Below are 17,944 nucleotides of genomic sequence, written 5' to 3'. Positions count from 1 at the left end.
GCATCTTCAATGCCAGATTCAGTACCGGTTCCTACTCTGTTCTTTACATATACCTCATAGCCTATATTTCACACATTAGGTCTGCCTAATATTTTCCTTAATGCTCCTACAACACTTATCAAATGTCTACAATGATCTCTTTTATATATAAGAGTCATTTTACAAATTGCCAAGTAGGCTTACACAGTTTTACAATAATAAACAAAATATAATATAACAAAATCATGTCGGCCTCTATGCCAGTATACTTCCTTTCTTCTATGCCGATGCTGGTGCACTAACTTGCCAGTGTAATGCTTTGCCGGCATAATTCCTTGCCGGTGCCATAAGATTGCAAGGTTGCCATCAATGACAAAACCTTCAATCACATACAATGTCTCATTGGAGTGTGCATATGCCAACAGTCATAACATTTCCCAGCATGTGTTGTATTTAAATTTTCCCAACACTTGTTATCACTATCAATCCTCTAATCACAAGATTAAGGATTGCTCACTTGTTGCTCCACGGGCCAAACTGCCTCAGAAGGATAGTGGTTCTTCTTTCTCTTCGAAGCCCAATTTTGAGGAAGGTTAGACCATTGTGGGTCAAAATAATAAACCCAAGTAGATGCTTTGGCTGCAACACAACCCTGTTCTCAGGCTATAGCTTCTATGAAGCCCACTCTAGTTACATCGTCAACTACTGTTCAACTAGAGTTTTCAAACCCTGTGGATAAGGGGAAGAGTTTTGTTGAGAGTAGCTCCCACCTTGCATGGGTGTGTACTCCTCATGCGACTTCAGCTATTGCAGCCCAACGCACCTATTTGCTACATCATTTTCATAGTCTTGAAGGATGGGTTGGCGACAAAGGTGAAGGTCGTGATAAATGCAAAATTATCTCAGGGGACTCTTACCCTGGTTTTCAACTTGCTTCATTTTTTTTGTAGAATATCTTCTCCTCTTGAGGATGAAGAAGGCATGCAAGAATTTGAATGATTAATTTTCTCTCATGGAACGTTCGGGGCCTTTTTGACCCCACCAAAAAATATTTTGTACCGAATATTAGACAAGCTCATACAGGTATTGATTTTTTCTTCCTTCAAGAAGTTAAAATTTTAGCTTTCATGTTGGCTGCTACATGTCATGTGATATGGACAGATGGCTTGGTCTTTTCTTTAGAACACAAAGTTGGCCAAGGAGGCATTGTCATTGTTGGATCTCAAATCAACAGATTGGATAAGTTCTAAGGAAATGCCAGCTCCTATGATCAAACCCTTCAATTGACTTGGCCAACTTATAGAGTGAACCTATGTGGTTACTAACTCCCTCACTTTAGGCTCTGCAAGACCTAGGCATGTATACCTATTCACTAGTGGCTTTTGATGAATAATTCTTTTTATAGTAGATTGAGTATCTTGATCTAAATTCTTATCTACCTCAGAATGGCATAGGTTCCTAGGATAGGTGGCTTTTAGATGAGTTCAAGATTGTTATTGTGAAAGATATTCGATCTTTGTACTTGAAATTTATAAGTATGTATACTATTGCTAATTGGTTGAATGTATCCTACTCAACTAGTCCTATTTCTTTAATGTAAAGGTAATTCATATGATAAAGATTGTAATTTGTAAATGACCAGTGTCTTGCCTGTTATTTGGGCTACAGAGTATTATATTCTTCTAGGACTTAATGTATGACTTATGAGACAATTCTTAAACTTACCCCTTTGGTAAATCTGTCAATTACTATTTCTTTAAAGAGATATATCAGATATTTATGTTATAGATAGCATGAATGAATCTAACCCTAACCTTAAGGGACCACTCAAGAAAGAGATACAAGGAACAATGACAATTCACTAGTAGATCTTTTGATTCAAATTTATAACATAAGAACATAAACTTCACTGCAAGAATACAAGTAACCTTATCTTCTCAGAGATAATATCACAAACAATTGCCTATAGAAAATGAACTAACTCATAGCACATATGCAAAATTAAACAACTGATTGTATTAAAGTTTCAAAATAGTACAATATCATGCCAAAGTCTCTCTTATATTTCTTATCATGTCTTTTTAATAAAAACTCCTCATATATATAGGAGAGTAAAGTCTATCCTAAGAAGGTTCATGTCTCCTCGACACTAACATTAGATTGTGTTTGGTTAACAAAGTGAAAGATAAACAAATTGAGCATTCTGAGGTGATTTATGTAACTATCACTCTTGTAACATCTGGTGGCAGTTCTCCTTGTCTTCAACTTAGTTTCCACTGAAAAGAAATCAAATACTGCTCGATTTATGCATGGTGCCAAGTCTTCATCAGGACTGATTTCGGCGGCAGCTTTTCCTTTAACATAGAAAAACTCATTTTTCCATTGTTCTAATGTCATTGCTTCTCCTTCCTTACAGATTGCTGGTATTTTTGTAATGCCATCTTCATCGAATGCCTGGAGTTTTTTATTAAGTGCATTTACATAATTGTCATGTTCTTCTAGATATTGATATCCTTGAGTTTTCTCTTCTGGTGACATGGCTCTGTGGTTGTTCATTACATCCTACAACCTTCCCTTCAACCTTTCATGCTCCTATAAGGCTTTTATAGTCCCTGTATATGCCCTTTAATACTGGCTTGTGTGTACCATCATAGCTTTGAATCTGTGTTCGATAATGTCATTAGCAAGTTTGTTGATTTCCACTTTAGCATTATCTACCTGTTTTGTAAGCTTTTCACTTATTGTCTTCCAATAAATGGCATATATTAAAGCATCTATGACCTTCCGGTCAGTTTGGATCATTGTATCGGATTCATCATTCCCAACACCAGGAGCTCGTTGTAGCAATTGTTTTTATAATTTTTGGATTTCTTCAGTGGCCTTCTCATACAAACCCTTGTAAGTGCTATTTTCTCTGACCAAGAACTCTGTCTGATCCTAATTCAATTTTGCTACATCCAAGTTTAGCCTGGCTGTGATCCTGGGATCAGTCTTTCCAGCTTGTTGGATCATCAAATGACCAAAAGCTTGATCTGTGTTGATGAGTATGGGTCTCTTTTCCTTCGGGTACAAGCCCCACAACATGAGAGCTTTTTGGTCTGGGTCATACCCTGAACCCATAAAGATTTTGTCAACCTCATCAGGCATTATTTGTCTAGTTGGATCCTATTTCCTAAGAAAGCTATCAAATAACAGTGCAGATCTCATATCCCATCCAGAGTAAATCAACACTCCTGCATCCTTAAGTAGTTGCCTCCCTTTCTTAGGTGTCATCTCCCTCATGGCCTGATCCACTTCTTCTTGCAATCTCTGGACCTTTTCTTCTTCTATCTTTTCTTTCATGATGTCCCTAATTTTCATTCCTTTATGTTGGCACAAAAGTGTATTAAATTCTTTGGAAGAAATAAAATCATTATCAACAATAAAATCTTCATGTTCCAATAGCCTTATGTCTCCAATTTCCTGGACATTGTATTGTCCTGCCATCAAGTCCAATTTCACATCACCTTCAAAGCCAGGTGGGTAGTCTTCCCTGGGCGAATCAATTGGGATGAAATCAAAAGTGGATTGGGGAGACATTTGAATCAGGGGCTATGTATCCCTAATGTGTTGTGTTCTATCTTTGAAAACATATGAAAGGACACCTTCCAAGATCTCAAGTTCATGCTCCATGAGTTTATTTTCTTTAACCAAGGGGTCCTCTATTCCCTGTAGGGCATCATCACTAATTTTCCCTCTGTGTAGTTTCCATGTATAGGCTTTTGAAACTTTATCATACTATGTCATTTTAGCAATGGTTGTTTCTCTTTCAAAATTTCTCATGAAGTCATTTGGCATGAGAGGATTATGATTACTTGCTCGTAGCTTCTGTGATGTCCTTGCTTCTCTCATGTAACGCTCAGGGTCAAAATTTGGCCTAGGGTCACCTTCGACCATTTTATAATAATTCAATTTGTTCTAAAACAATACATAACTCTTTGAGATTTTAACAATAAAATCTGAGAATACCAGCAACCCAGACACAATGGATTGTTTTCCATGGTCAATTAACTATTGGACACTTTCTATTGACAATTGTTTAACTATTTTGAGACATGCCACTCTGTTAGGCATCGTGATAGGTAATAGACAGGGTTTCCCTTCAAACCTGTACACTCTTATTTGAGTGTAATTTAGAAAGCAATACTAATCTCCCCAGTTGTGCTCAATCCAGGTGTCTTCACTATACTCCTTTGGCCTCAAAAACCTTTGAATCTCAGGAGATAGGGCATGGTCACATGGATATCCTACCAATTTGTATAATGTTTTAACAAAATACTCCTCAAAATGCCAGTGCTAGTTATTGTTGTATCTTTGGTCCCATGAAGATATCCATAGTTGCACAGGTTTTCTCATCCCAACCTCATCATATGCTCTGATACATAACTCATCTGGCCACAACCCTTTGTCCTATACAACATAAAGAAACATATGCATAATAATAGAATAATAATTTAAATGTACATTAATCACATCTCATTTTAGTTTCTCCAAATCGTGATTAATGACTCCAGTAAGAAAAGTAGAAAAATCAAATAACCTAGGATCCCTAGACTATAGGTCTGCATAAATAACCATGGCCTCTATATCCATCAAAGGATGAGCCTCTATTCCTAGAACCTGAGCAACACAATAGTATGTATATTTGAAGTGTGGATGGAAAGAATTAACATCATAAGGATCTTTGTCTTCTTTGCCCAATGGCAATAGCAACCCTGCAACTTTAGGCCTGTGGATGGGAAGTATCCATCTCTTATAGATGTCCTCTATGTTGAAGTATTCTTGTGCCAAATTCTTAGTATCAATATATTCCTTGAATCCCCAATCCAGATCAAACACAGTGTCAATAATTTCCTTAGTAATTGATAGTACTAGTTTCCCCATATAATCATATATGGTCCTGGTCTTGGGGTCATAGTTGTTGGCTAGAGATTTCATGAGTTCAACATTCACAAAGACATTAGCCACTACCAATTTCCCCAAATTCAACCTCCACAAGTTATTCACAGGCTCAGGTATATTCCTTCGTATATACCCAAAAATAAACAATTCATGACCCCTTATCTCTGTCCATATATCTCCTAGGCCTTCAAATCTATCATCCAAACCTTCCTCATCTATTTTAATTTTCTTAGACCTAAAGCTTGATGCAGGATATTGGTCAATTAGGTCTTGGGCCAGAGAACACCCTTCCTTTTTCTACCTCTTAGGTTTGTCTTCCATGGGTTGGGTCTCTTTAGCTTTCCTAGCCCTATTCCTTTTAGAAGATGACCCCTCCATTATCACTACAGAGCTCTGAGAATGGAAAAACTTACTTGAATTCTGGGCAGACCACTTGTGAATTTGATTTTGAATCATCTTGGCTCTTTGAGGCTCGTTGTGAATTCTTCAAGTATTGCTCAAAAGTGTTTGCCCTTTTGTCAATTTATCGAGCATTCATGGTGATTTTATTAGTTACCATTACTAGTTGCATAATGGTCACAGAGGCATTTATTTGAATTAATGATGAGGTGACTTCATTAAGGTTCGTATTGATCCTCATGGCAGAAAGTAATCATTCATCTAGCACCACTTCATATTGTCCATCAATGCTCATTAATTATATGGCCGCACCATTTTTTTTGATGGAGTCATGTACTTCGGTGGCTTCATTTCATATTTCCTTGAAATATCATTTTTCATTGATGTCTCCTTCATTTCGATGAAACTACCATCATTGTTAAGGAGCTTTGTGGCTTCATCGATCTCTTCATTTTCATCAAAATTCTCTACCTCACATGTTTATGTCAATGTAATCAATCGGCTTATCAAAACCCCATTTTTGGTAGGAATCCTTTCATCGTCATGTTTTACAACTATCTTATCATTTTTTGAGTATGTCGATAACGGTCCCTCATTATCCGGCTTCTTTATAGGTCATCGATGAAATTCTTTATGTCGGTGAAAGAAGAATATCCTCCTTCGACTTTTTGTTTTCACCGATGGCATGTTATCGATGAAAGTCTTATGTTTTATCAACCTTTCGTCTTTCGATGAAACTGTGACTATCGGCCAATAACTTTTGCACCTCTTTGACACCTTCCTTTTCTCGAAAAGTCTTATCGATGAAAACTTCTTGTGGTTTCCTTGACATACCACCCATCGATGAAAATAATGTTTTCGATGAGTCCCTTTTGGAATTCATCGAGACCCAAGTTTGTTCGATAAATCATCTTGTCGATGAAACACCGATAGGTTTCTTCAATACAATAGGTGTACCAATTCAGTCAAACTAGACATTTCGGTGAGGTGTTAGTATGTATATCTGATGGCCTTGGTTTGAGCGATAATTTTTAGGATTCTGATGTTGATGGAAATGTCAAGGATTCTATCGAAATTCTTAAGGGCATGCCTGATTTCATTTTTTTTTAAAGAAAACTTGTGTAGCTTCAATTGAAACCACGAAATTCCATTGATTTAAATTCAATGCTCAACAATGGCTCTGACTGGGGATGGACGTATACTATGGATCCTTCAAGAATCTATAATCTTTGGTTAATAGAAATATACTAATGGGAATTTGCGGTATATACAATGGAAAAAGTAATCCTACTTTATTGTACATGGAATTATATTGTTTGTTTAAGAGAAAAATTTCTTCAAGAATTGTCCATGTACTGGTAAATCCTGATTCTCTCATATTGTACTTTGTATGAAATATGAATCTTTTCCTGCCTTCTCTAGGATTATATATGGCCCTAGCCAAAGAGCCTCAAACTTCCCATGCTTGCCTTTCTCTTGATTTCTTGCATCCCACATCAAAACCCAATCACTTATCTCAAATTTTCTATTTGTTGTTCTCTTGTCATACAATCTCTTCATTTGATTTTGTAATTTAACATTTTGTTTCTGAGCCTCTGTCCTGATTTCATCCAACTTTATTAATTGCACAAGCCTTTCTTGCATAGGATCAATGATATCAATCTCTTCCTGCACTATGAATTTGTAAATAGGCAAGAGGTTATCCAGAGGAAGTCTAGCTTTCTTTTCATAAACTAACTCAAATGGAGATATTCCTATAGACTTCTTCACTGTTATCCTATCTGCCCAGATTGCCAGATTCAATTTAGAATCCCATGCTTTCTTATTTTGTCCTAACATCCTCTTAATGATCTTGAGAATATTTTTATTACTAGACTCAACTTGTCCATTACCTTGGGGATGATAAGGAGATGAATGAGATATCTTGATGTCATATTCTCCACAAAAGGTGTTGAATTTTTCAGATCTAAAACACATACCATTGTCTGTGATGATTCTTGTAGGGACAACAAACCTGGTAATAATATTTTCCATCATGAATTTGATCACCACTTTACTAGTAACCTATTTGGTAGGGATTGCTTCCACCCATTTAGTTAGATAATCAGTGGATACCAAGATCCATCTATGTCCTCCACTAGATTTATCATATATTTCCCCTATGAAATCAAATCCCCATTGTTGAAATGGTTCTTCAACTTGCATTGGTCTTAATGGGAGCGCTCCTTAGTAGTTCATTTTTCCTGAGAATTTTTGGCATGCTTCACACTTTCTAACATACTGATAGGAATCATTAAACAAATGTGGCCAATAATACCCTGCCCTTAATATCTTGTGAGTTGTAGTCCTGGTAGAAAAATGACCACCACACACTCCATCATGCATTTCTTGCAAGATCTTGTCTGTCTGACATTCATCTAAACATAGTAATAATATTCCATCTCTATTCTTCCAGTATAAATCAGTATTGATTGTCACATATTTTGAAGATTGTAATTTCAGGGTTCTTTTTTGGTTGTTGGTCATATCATCTAGATACTTCTGGTGCTTGAGGTAGTACATAACATTTGTGTACCATGTTGTGTTTTCAATGTTGAACCTAACTTCCTCCAAACCGACTTCATTTATCTGCAGCTTTTCAACTTTGTCCCTACCATAAGCTTAGCTAATCCTTGTCCCTTTATGACTTGTGAAATCTTAAGTTCAATATTAAATTCTTGTATCTGATTGATCCACTTACATCTTTTCCCTATGACTTTTGTCTGTCTAAATATATCTTTAACTGTTGCATTAGGAAGATAGGCTATTACTTTTGCTCCTACCAAGTATGGCCTAAAATGTTTTACTACCTTCACTAGGGTATAAGCTTGTTTTTCATTTATTTTATACTTCACCTCGGTTGGGTTTAATGACTTACTGAAATATGCAATCAATTGTTCACAACCATCTTTGTTCTTTTGTAACAATACAGATGCTACTGTATGGCAAGAAGCAAAGGAAAAGATTAGAAATGGTTTGCTGAAATTTGGTGATATCAACACGGGTGCCTCAATTATTGCCCTCTTAATCACTACAAATGCATCTAATGCTTCAACATTCCAATCTATTTTAGCTCCCTTCCTCAAAATTCTTATTATGGGATTCACAATATCTGCAAAGTTCAAGATGAATCTTCTAACAAAATTTATCTATCCCAAGAATGACTGAATGGCTTTGATAGTTTTGGGGATGGGGACCTCATTAATCACAACTACACTCTCAGGATCAATCTTCACTCCTCCTTTAGATACTATATGTCCCAGAAGCTTTCCTTCTTCAACACCAAAGTGACATTTTTTTTGGGTTAAAAGATATCCCATATTCCAAGGCCTTTTTGAATATCTTTTCCAAGTAGATTCAATGGTCTTCAGTGTCCTTTGAATAGGAAGTTAGATCATCTTGATACACTACCATTATCACATCTATCAATTCTACAAATGCTATATCCATTTCTCTTTGGAAAGTTGCACCTACATTGGTCAATCTAAATGGCATTCTTGCAAACACATATGTACCCCATGGGGTTGTAAAAGTTGTCTTATACTGTTCAGCTTCCTTGACTTTTACTTGGTTATACCCTGAAAAATACATCCATCATGGATAATAGTTCACATACAGTCACTTTCTGCAACATGATATCCATATTTGGTAAAGGGTAATTATCTTTTAGCGATGATATGTTCAGGTTCCTAAAGTCCACACAGAGCCTGATGTCCCCATTCTTCTTTCTGATCGGCACTAGATTTGAGACCCAAGTAGAATACCTACAAGGTGTGATTATTCCTACATCTTTCATCTTGGGAAACAAGGTAGGATTTATAGGCCTCTTTTTTTGTCTAAATGGTTTGGCATCAGGTTTAAGTGGTATCTCGTGATGAAATAGGTCCTCTCTGTAGGCTTTGAGGTCATCATATGACCATGCAAAAACGTGTCTATATTTTTTTAGTAACATTATTAGTTGTTGTTTCATTATAGGGGTCAATTGCTTTCCAATATACACAGGCCTTGGAGATTCTTAATTTCCCAAATTAACCTACTCAACATCAACTTCTTTGGTTGTAGCTACTTTTGCTTCTATTATGTCCTGTGTATTGAAGGTTCTTTCTAATACGACCAAACCTTTTGGTAGTTTGTTAGATTTTAGCTGTATGATTTCCTACCCAAACAATGTTTCTCTTCCATTAGTCTCTTCTACAAAGTCATTAAAGTCGATGGCTTGTGTCTGATAATGATCCACACATTGTAAGAATTTCAATAGGTCAGCATCATCTTGAAAAATTTGCCAATTATATAGGTTATCAGGGACAAAGGGTTTGAATTTTATCTCCACTTTTGATGTTCCATTCAACATCACATCATTTTCTTTTAATGCAATATTTGCTAGGAAATTGGCCATTATGTTTATTTGAAAGGAATCAAATAGCTCAATGGTGTCCCATACTGCATTTCTATACTTATTTAATCTAAGATGCTTGGAAGCATACTTTTCCTTAATTTGAGACACCATCAACTCTGAATCCCCAAATACACTAAGGATTTTAATTCCATGCTTAATTGCCAAGTTCAATTTGGTAAGTAGAGCTTCATACTCAGCAATATTGTTTGTACATTCAAATATCAACTTGAAAGAATACTTGAACATTTCCCCACTTGGTGAGATGAATAAAAACCCATCCCCACTTCGTTCTTTGCTAAATGATCCATCAAAATACATATGCCATACTTGTCTTGAGTTTCTTTGATGCAAGATCTAATTGGAATCAAAGCTTCCATCTTCAGCTTTATTAACTGTATTTTAAAGTTATCAATGTCTGAGTGGACAAAACAAATTTGTTCAGGATGTTCCACATCCTCTATAATATATGAGGAATGAGGCTCTCTCTCAATTCTCACTTCATGTCCACTCACTGGTATGGTTGTGTATGACAAATCCAATTGGACATGTCCCCCTACTAGGTTTGACCACTGTCTGGATAATAACATTCCATAATTAGGAGGGACATCCACCACTGTGATGTCTGTCTTATAGGATGCTTTAGGGCATGCTGCTAGCTTGAAATCTACATCTTTCATAACACCCACCGCTAGAACAAATCTATTATCCATAGCATAACACTTGGCAAATGTTGTATCCATCCCCATTCCAAGCTCTTTCATAACTCCTACAGGCATAACATTTATTGTTGCTCCTAAATCAATCATGCAGTTTTTAATCATCTTATTAATGATCATTAGAGTCAGGTAAAAGGGATCTACTTGGTAAGGATTCTCTATTAATTGTTGACCCCAAATATATGGCTGGAGCCGGATCATGTTCACCATTATTGTCTTGACCACCCTGCTTGTGTTATTTCACTTTCTCTCCTGAGACATCTATGATCATCCTTAGAGTCTTTTCTCTATATTCTGGGAACTTCATCATCTCAATCAATGGTACAAAGACCTTTATTTGTGTCAAAGCATTGGCAATGTCAAACGATATGGCAATGGGTATTGGGGAAGTAGCTATCATATTCTCCCTCTCTCCCTTTTGCAGTTTTGTTATCTAAACCTCTTTCTCTTTGGTTTTTCCTGAGTCCTTATCTTGGATATTACTCATTCTATTTATTGGTTTAGATATTTTATTGACTTCTTTCATGAACATTCCAGAGGGTTTTCCCTTCTCAGGGTTTATGGTTCTATTTCTAAGGGCATAGGTCCTTTGGCTTGTTCAACTGCAGTCGTCATGATTCTTTCTCTTTCTTCTTCAGTGGGAACCCTGAGTTTGATTTCATCTTCCTCATCTGAGAATATTTTCTGCACACAACATTGCTAGCTAATCCATTTGGAAGCTATATCACTGTCTCCATCCCCTTCAGATGAATGATATTCTTCAAATGAAAAAATATTTATGGTGTGATCATCTGCATACCCTTCATAATCTTCCTCTTCTTCTTGTAGCTTCTTTGCTACCACACATTGGTAGAGGGAATGTGGCATGTCACAAGCAAAACACCACATACCATCTTATGTCACTTGATTCACAATTTTTTTCAAGGGGTCAGGTGGTTGTGTGTTGTCTTTTTGGTTCTTTTCTAATGGTTTTCCATCTTTCCATGCAGTGTTGTAAGGCATATTATGTAATCTAGGTCTATCATGGCAAAAGAATTGTTGTTTTTCTATTTTGTTCACCCTCACAGACAAATATTTCAAAACATTTAATACTTTATCCAATTTATCTTCATCCTTGATTTGCCTAGGTTCCCTTGGGTTAAACACTTTTGCATCATCTCTTTTTCCAATTCTCCTAGCGGCTTTCCTATTGTTTTCTATGGTTATGGTAGCCTTCATGACATCTTGGAGAGTTGTGGGGCTTTTGGTCCTGAGTTCATAATTTGTTTTGTTGTCAAAAGCATTTATGTAATACAAGATACTCACTTCAAGGATTGGTTTTATCCTGTTGGGGATTTTATTCAGAACTTTGTTGAATCTCTTATTGAAGTCAACTACTGTTTCATTAACTTCCTTCTTGATACTAATGATTTCATGTAGTACAAACATAGGGCTATTATGATCTCCATACTATTCGAGGAAGAGTCTTATAAATTCCCCAAGGCTACCTATTGAGGTATCAGGCAAGGTTCTGAACCAATCTCTTGCATCTTCTATAAAAGATTGCATGAATAATTTCATCTTGACATCGTCATATGGCAAGCAGAAGTCTTCCATAATTGTATCAAAGGCTTTGCAATGTGCCTCTCCTGTGATCGCATTACTCCCAATGAACTTTGGTATTGAAGTTCGGACCTCATTTGAAATGGGATAAGGGTACACTACCATTCTTGAAAAGTCAAATTGTCTGATACATTCTGTATTCATCAATCCATATCCTCCTTGGAAGAAATTCCATCTTACTTGAGCCTGAGGAACTTGATGTATTTGCTCTCGAATTTGGGTGATTATTTTCAAAACCAGGAGGGAATTTTCCTTTTCATGCTTTATCTGCAGCTGTCAAGTCCTCATTTCTTGGGCATGAAGGAATTATAAAATTCTATTTATTCCAGGGTGACTATGAGTCATTTTTTGGAGTAATGTTGGTTATACCTCTCATTCATGAAATCATTCATGTATTCCATTGGATTATCTGTTGGTTCTTTGTTTGGATTTTTCTTATTCCTTTTCTGATCAAAGTTCAATTCTAATATTGGATGGCCTTTTGTTATTGACCTTCTCCCATACATAAAACTTCTCTTTACTTCAGAGTCACCACCTCTTTCTAGAGAGGAAATTTGTTTCTTTTTATATGACTTCTTTCCCATAGCAGAGTCCTTTTAAATGAATACTCTCCCCAGTAGAGTCGCCAATCTATTGGATCTCAAATCAACAGATTGGATAAGTTCTAAGGAAATACGAACTCCTATGATCAAACCCTCCGATTGACTTGGCCAACTTATAGAGTGAACCTATGTGGTTACTAACTCCCTCACTTTAGGCTCCACAAGACCTAGGTGGGTATACCTATTCACTAGTGGCTTTCGATGACTAATGTTTTTTATAGCAGATTGAGTATCTTGATCTAAATTCTTCTCTACCTCAGAATGGCATAGGTTCCTAGGATAGGTGGCTTTTAAATGAGTTCAAGATTGTTGTTGTGAAAGCTATTCAATCTTTGTACTTGAAATTTATACTTATATATACTATTGCTAATTGGTTATGCATCCTACTCAACTAGTCCTATTGCTTTAATGTAAAGGTAATTCATATGATAAATATTTTAATTTGTAAATGACCAATGTCTTCCCTATTATTTGGGCTACATAGTCTTATATTATTCTAGGACTTAATGTATAATTTATGAGACAATTCTTAAACTTACCCCTTTGGTAAATATGTCAATTAGTGTTTCTTATAAAAGATCTATCAAATGTTTATGTTATAGACAACCTGAATGAATTTAACCCTAACCTTAAGGGACCACTCAAGAAAGAGCTACAAGGAACAATGACAATTCACTAGTAGGTCTTTTGATTCAGATTTATAACATAAGAACATAAACTTCACTGCAAGAATACAAGTAACCTTATCTTCTCAAAGATAATATCACAAACAACTGCCTATAGAAAATGAAATAACTCACAACACATATGCAAATGTAAACAACTATTTGTATTAAAGTTTCAAAATAGTACAGTATCATGCCAGAGTCTCTCTTATATTTCTTATCATGTCTTTTTAATAAAAACTCCTCATATATATAGGAGAGTAAAGTCTATCCTACAAAGGGTCATGTCTCATCGACACTAACATTAGATTGTGTTTACTTAACAAAGTGAAAGATAAACCAATTGAGCATTCCAAGGTGATTTATGCAACTATCACTCTTGTAATATCTGGTGGCAGTTCTCCTTGTCTTCAACTCAGTTTCCAGTGAAATGAAATCAAATACTTCTCCATTTATGCATGGTGCCATGTCTTCATCTCGACTGATTTCGGTGGAAGTTTTTCCTTTAACACAAGCAAACTCATTTTGCCATTGTTCTTGTCATGCCCAAAATTTAGGGCAAAAACGGAATGATTTTTTTTTTTTTAAATACTAATTAATTAACAAGTTCGCTCACACGACAAGCGTTAATGAGATTTCCATAATTATAATCGAGCTAATTCTAAAACGAACCAAGCATCGATAATTTGTTAAATACTATTTGCGGAAAACTAACTGGTTTAATTTTATCTCCACGAGATACCTAGTCATTAGGTTTATTAAATCAATCAAGCTAAAGGAATAGGAGGGGAATAATTAATTTAATATCCAATTTGACTATATAGTCTAATCAACCATTTTTTTAAATTTCTCTTTATTACTTACTCCAAATTTTAACTAGAATTATATAAATATATATATATATATATATATATATATCCATATATATATATATATAGATACATATATATATTTACATATATTTTATATATTTTAATTTTTTTTCAAAAGCACAATAACTTTCTAAATATTAATCAATATTTCTCCAACCCTATTTAGGGTTCTATTTTCTTATATAAATATTTACAATTCTAATTATCATATTATTTTTAAATTCCTTTGCCCTAGCCCCACCCGGGCTAGGGTTTAATCCATTTTTTTTTTAACAGAGAATTTTTTTGCTGGGCTGAAACCCCAAGGCGACCATGATTTTTGTGCAGGTTACGGAGATGGAGGCAGGGAGGGCCGTGGCGCCACTGTGTGGGTGCACAGTGGGCACCACGGCACCACTGTGTGTCCACACAGTGGGCGCCGCTAGCGGCTCCCCCACTGTGTGGCCACACAGTGGCGACCGCGGTCGTCCACTGTGTGTCCACATAGTGGGAGCCGAAGTGGCTCCACTGTGTGTGCACACAGTGGGCGCCACGCAGCCCTCACTGTGCGTGTACACAGTGGGGTCCACGTGGACCCAAAAAAACAATTCTTTTTTTTTTTTATTTTTTATTTTTTAAATATATTATATATAAATATATATATATATATTTATATTTATATAAATTTATAATCATAGTTAAAAGGGTGAAAATATTCCAACATATATATATATATATATATATATATATATATATTTTAAAAGATTTACATGCAACAATTTTAAATTAATATAACAAAGGAAAAACATTAAGTTAATTCAGAAACATATATATATATATATATATATATATATATGATATGTGTTTTTTAATCAACACTAACTAAAAATACAATTTAGAAATACATTTTAAGAAATACAATATACTTCTCTAGAATAAAAAGATTCTTTGATTTTTCCTCTAATAAAATATTTACATAAAACATCTTTTTTTCTTTAAAATACTTAAGATCTTTCAGCATAAATAAACTCCTATTTTGCCACAAGTAAAATATAGATAAAATTTAAATGAAATCTATTCTTTTTTTTCCATAATACAAAGAGGCTTTTGCATGCAACTCAAAATAATTTTTCTTTTACTAAAAACCAGAAGTAGAAATAAAACAAGCTTTTTTTTTTTTTTTTTAACAACTCTAAGATATTCTACCAATTTACAGGATGTTTCTTTGTATAGCCACAACAATAAAATTTCAAGTCTATTTTCAATAATTACAACTTGCTTCTCTTTTCTATGAATGAGGCATACTTCTATAACAAATTTAAACAAATATCTGCAACTGAATTTAAGTATCTTCAATAATAATCTTCTGTGTCTTTTTCATGGTTCCTATTCTCTTTCTCCTGACTTTCCTGCATAATAGAAAAACACAAATATGACCATGGAGTGCTCACCTCCCAGCCTAGGCTAACTGGTAGCCACCCCCGAGCTCGGAGAACCAATTCCTAGACGGGTAACAAACAGGCAAACACATAGAAAGCAAATGCATACAGATTTTCCAGACACATTCCCAACTTGGCTTTCATAGCACCACACTTTGGTGATGAACTTTTTCAAAGGGTGGTAGTGGACCAATACCCTGAGGAGAACTGCAAGTATGAAATAAACAAGAAGCCACCTCATGGCACAATAATAATATCAAGAATCTCAACCCCTTATTCCTTATGCCCCCCAAAGGCATTCTAGCCTTATATCCCTCCTTATGACCCCCATTGCACAAACAGGCCATGCAGCAAGGGTCACAACAAAGAGCCCTTGTGATCGCTCTCAAAGAGAGTCTCTCACTCGAGGGTTGTCACTGCTACCACCCTCAAGATCCTCTTCTCTCCCAAGAGTAAGAGGTCTTGAGAAAACTCCCAAAACACATACAAATCATAATGCAAGAATACCAAAAAGATTTTCTAACAAAAACATACAAGAACATAGATTTCTTACACCAACATACATCCAGACATAAGCAAGAAGAAAACATTAAAATGAATAACTAAAACCAACCTTAATCTGCCTAAAGGTATTATGATATTTGATGAAGAGCTGCCCAATCCACGAATCTCTTTCCTTCTACCCTTAATCAATTTTTCTATTCCATAACATTATTTTTTTTTCAAATTTTCTTTTGTCTCCAAAAATGGAGAGTGGGTGATTACCCTCCAATTCTCAAAAATCTTGCTTAAGAAGCTCACTCTCAGAGTTCTCACAGGTTTCTAAAAACCAAAAAGGAAAGAAAGCAAAAATGCAAAAAGACTCTCATTACAAAAGGAAAAATCTGGATTAGATTTAACTTCTAATTTTCAATTTTCGCTCAACTCAAAAAAGCGAATTTTTAAAGCGTTAAAAAGATCATTATAAAGTAGAAACTTGCCTAAAATTACCCCTAACCCCTAGGCATACCTTATGGGCTTTAGGAAACCCTATTAAACTACCCCTAGGTGTTCATTTAACCCATTTTAAACCCCTCTGAAGTTTATTTTCGGGTCAAACATAAGTTGACCACCCCAAATATTATATTCCCAAAGTATTTATGACAACACATTATTTTATTTAAGAAAAACTATAATTAAACACTTTCCCACCAAGAGACAAAATAAAAAATTTAAATTTAAATCCACACATGTCAAGTGACACAAATAAAACATTTTTACAAAAATAAAACATGAAATTGTCTCTTGTGGTTTTTTACACAATAAATTTAAATAACACTTAACACTCATGCAGCATATACTGTTACGAATAAAATACAACACAAACGGGGTGTTGTCTCTCCAAATAGACAAACCCTGGCTTACGAACATACATAAGTCTAGGTTTGATTCTCCGTAATTTTCCATGGTCACATGGTAAATTTCCTGCGCATCTCAATTTACACATTAGTACTTCCAAATATCCATATATAATATAATTCAATAATATAACAATACACATCATTACTTGCATACAATTTTCATCTGCACAGATTGAATACATCTTTTATCAAGCAATTTCATCCCAATTCACATAAACTAAACATACATCATAGTTCTATATTCAGAGTAAAGTCCTGCAAATTAAATAACGACATCTATCATTGCAATATCATCCTATCTAACAATCATATAGTGTTCTATCTCATAAAGCATGTAAGTAAATCATCAAATCATAGCAATGTTATTCAAATCCTGAAATCATATAAGTTCTAAGTCTCAAAATGCATCAAAATAAAGTATCCATAATAGTCTAAATGCAAAATCCACTGAATGTCAGACTGAGTCGAGGTGAGCCCTCACATCCTCCCCCTCTAGGCATGAACTTCCTCCTGGAGTTCATCAAAGAGGTGGGGGTACTCTGATGTCATACGTGCTGCGTCCTCCCATGAAGCCGTAACCTCATCATAACAATCCCACTAGACCCTAACCTGGTCCAGCTCTCGACCTCGAAGGGACAACGTCTGGCGTGCCAAAATGCGAATGGGCTCCAAAGCTAGCTGCCCGTCCGACTCCACCTGCAAGGCATCCCAATCTAAAATGTGAGACTCATCATAGATATATTTTCTCAAAACTGAAACATGAAACACATCGTGGATGCGTGACAGGCTAGGTGGCAAAACTAAACGGTAGGCAACTAGGCCTATCCTCTCCAGAATCTCAAAAGGTCCTACAAAGCGAGGTGCGAGCTTAGAACCCTTTCCGTAACGGATTGGACTCTTATGCGGTCGCACTCT

This window comes from Cryptomeria japonica, chromosome 11 (assembly GCF_030272615.1).
Source record: "Cryptomeria japonica chromosome 11, Sugi_1.0, whole genome shotgun sequence".
Classification (NCBI taxonomy): Eukaryota; Viridiplantae; Streptophyta; class Pinopsida; order Cupressales; family Cupressaceae; genus Cryptomeria; species Cryptomeria japonica.
This window is presented reverse-complemented; position numbering follows the sequence as displayed.